Source organism: Myotis davidii, unplaced genomic scaffold (genome assembly GCF_000327345.1).
Source record: "Myotis davidii unplaced genomic scaffold, ASM32734v1 scaffold595, whole genome shotgun sequence".
In the NCBI taxonomy this organism is placed as follows: domain Eukaryota; kingdom Metazoa; phylum Chordata; class Mammalia; order Chiroptera; family Vespertilionidae; genus Myotis; species Myotis davidii.
In genome coordinates, this window is record NW_006286790.1 from 1225706 (window position 1) to 1229059 (window position 3354).

Genomic DNA, 3354 nt, shown 5'->3' on the forward strand with positions numbered 1-3354 from the left:
TTCCCAATAAGTATGTTTTGAATCAGCAAAAGAAAAAATGTGTCTCTGGCTTATGGTTTATCTCATTCTTTGAGAGTCTCTCTCTCTCTCTCTCTCTCTCTCTCTCTCTCTCTCTCTCTCTCCATTTATTCTCAGCCTCTTTGTCTCTCTCCCACAGAGAACGCAGGAAGTCAGAACCAGAGCTATGAAAGACAAGTAGCAAAAGTTAAAAAGGAAAGCAGTTCCTCAATTTCCCCGGTGCTTTTTTAAAAAAATATATATTTTATTGATTTTTTACAGAGAGGAAGGGAGAGGGATAGAAACATCGATCAGCTGCCTCCTGCACACCTCCCACTGGGGATGTGCCCACAACCAAGGTACATGCCCTTGACCGGAATCGAACCTGGGACCCTTCAGTCCTCAGGCTGATGCTCTATCCACTGAGCCAAACCAGTTAGGGCTCCCCGGTGCTTTTTAATGAGGTTTCAGTTCATTTCTCCTCAGAGCCACGGGGAGGACCGCGTTCCCCCTGAGCCTCTGTCAGCAGAGGAGCCAGGCTGGGCAGCTCCCGAACCTTCTGGGGGCCTCAGCAGGGGCAACTCGCCACTGGGCACGTGCTCTGCATGTCCGCCTCCTAGAAGCTTCACCGTCCAGGCCTGCGCCTTCCTCACAAATTCCCTTCCATGGAACCCAGGAAAGACAGCACGTCTGTTTGTGCTCTTCAAGGTGTCAAGAGAAAGGGATGCTGACATCTCCTGGCCAGCACCTGTCAGGAGGGTTTCTCTGTCCCTGGTCTATTCCCACAGTCCACAGGCCCCCTGTGTCTCAGGATAATGGGGGAGCAAGAAGAGCTATCACCCCACTGAGATCCAGAGCCCCCCCCCGAGAATCAGACCCCACCTGAGTGGGAAGGGTCCCAGGTTGGGGACACTCCTGCCCACATGGACCAGCACCCCTCCCAGGCCCCTGCTGCCTCTGCATGTGAAGAAAAGGGACACGCCATATGTGCACTCCTTCATGTGCCTCTTTAAAAGTGAGGGGAACCCTCTAGAGCTCCTCACCTCCCGTTTAGAATCACACTCACGGTCCTGTGTCTGAGCCAAGTACTGGCCCGGGGGCTGGAGCTCCCATAGTCGGCTCTGACTCATCACAGGCCCTCCTGGGGCTAGGCCGGGCCTCCCCAAAGCACAGGCCTCCCCAGGCAAGAAAGGGGAGGATAGACAACCAGCAGAAGCACAGGCCTCCCCATGCAAGGACCAACTTGGGGTGCTTTTCCCAGGCAAGAAAGGGGAGGATAGACAACCAGCTGTGGCTTCCACGAAGCATGGTTGTATCAGAAGAGAAAACACATGAAGGAACCAAGCTCATGCTCCAAAACTGAGCTGCTCATGTCAGCTTCCAAGCAGAGTCTTCTAGGAATCCCTTAAAACCAGTCCATCTGCCTCCACAGCCAGGAAAAGAGCTATGAAAAGAGCCTAAAAGTTCAGAGCAATCTCTCAGCAACACCAAAGAGTGTGTGGTGGGCTATTTCCAAAGCAGAGAAGGCAGTAGTTGGCCCTTCCCAGCACACTACTGTCTTCCCAGAATCCCCCGGGCCTGGGCCACCCCAGGTGGCTGCTGGCCTGGGAGAGGATGCTCCACAGCCTGCGGCTCCCCAGATGTGCCCCTACCAACAAGAGCAATCTGGACACACGGCATCTTAAAATCCAAGCGCAGAGAGGGCTCCCTCCAGCCTTCACTCACCCATCCATCCAGTCGCGTATTCGAGGGCATTGACTGAGCGCCTCCCTGTGCACACAGAGCTGGGCAATGGATTTAAGAGAGCAAACAAGAGAGAGGACCCCTGTTCTCAAGCCGCTGGCATTTCAGCAGAAGGAGACAAACAAAAAAGTGGAGCAACCAGCAACGAAGGTGGCTGGGGCTGGTCTAAGGGCTCTGAAGGGAGTAAACAGGACAAGGTGATGGAGAGCCTGGGGCGGGAGGGGCACTCAGGGACGGCTTTGTGAGGGGAGGGCACTTGGGGTGAGTCGGAACGATGAAGATACCTGGGAAGAGCAAGTGGAGAGGCCTTGAGGCAGGAACAGGCCCAGAAGGAGTTGGGGAGGGGGGAGGTGCAGGGCCTGAGCCGTGGGGGACCTGGGATGGCAATCCCCCGTGAATGCCCAGTGCCCTGTCAAGGGCGCCTCTAGCTGTACAAGACTTCCAGCTCTGCAGCTGGTTTTCCAGTCTGGGGAATGGGGGCAAGGCTGGGGTGCAAGTGGGGACCAGGACCAAGAACCCAACTTGGTGCTGTTCAGCATGATTAATTAACCCAGAGCCCGGCCCAGGCACAGCGCTAAAAATACCTGCTTCCCGCCGCGGTGCGGCAGCTGCCACCCAGCAACTTTTCCCCGTTGCCATTTATCATAATTTGACACTGATAAGGAGTGTCCATGGAGCCGTGTGTCTGCAAGAATAGGGTTCATCCGCAGCCCGCCAGCCGGCTGGCTTGTGGGAACCAGCCGTGGCGGTTTCCTACCCGAGCCCTCTCCCAGCCCGGAGCCCCACCTCGGCCACCCCTCGATGTGCCTGCCACCCGCCCAGCCCACCGCCCGTGGCTGGCCTCCCCTCCTGGAACGCTAGTGGGCCCGCCTGCAGGGTGCGAGCCAAAGCTTTCTGGAGAGCAGGGGCGCATGGTCGGATGCCATGTTTCACACCACTGCCACCCCGCAACTCGGCCGAGCGCCATCCATCAGAGGCCCTGCCAGCTGGGGCGGCACTTTAATTAAAATATGTAAAACATGCTGGGGGGAGTGGATCTGAAGACACAGGAGCGGTCCTTGGACACGAGGGGTACAGGCAGCCCCACCAGTGGGCTGGCCCTTCTCCAGCCCCAGAGGCCTAGCACTGAGCCAGGCCGGGGCCTCCAAGCAGGTGGGGCGGGGGGGAGGGAGGGCGAGGTAATGCCCTGCACCAACCACCTGCTCCACCTCCACCGGGCACGGAACTTCTCTGGGGCAGAACAGCCAGCACGGTGACCCAGAGACCAGGCCAGGAAGGGCCTGGCATCGCCCCAGCTGGAATATTCTATCCCACTCTCAACACTAATTTTCTTAAATGACCCATCATGAAGCTGGTACCTGGACATTTATATTAACTCTTTAGCAAAGCCATTTCCATGGCCAAGACGAATGAGCTGCCCAAGGTTACTCTTCCTTCGACTGCCTTCTATGTGGACAGGAAGTGTGATCACACTGTTTAGGGCAGGGCCAGGCAAATGTTTCTTTTTTTAAAAGAAAATTTTTTATTGATTTTGGATAGGAAGGGAGAGGGGAGAGAAATAGAAATATCAATGATGAAAAAGAATCATTGATCGGCTGCCTCCTACACGCCCCC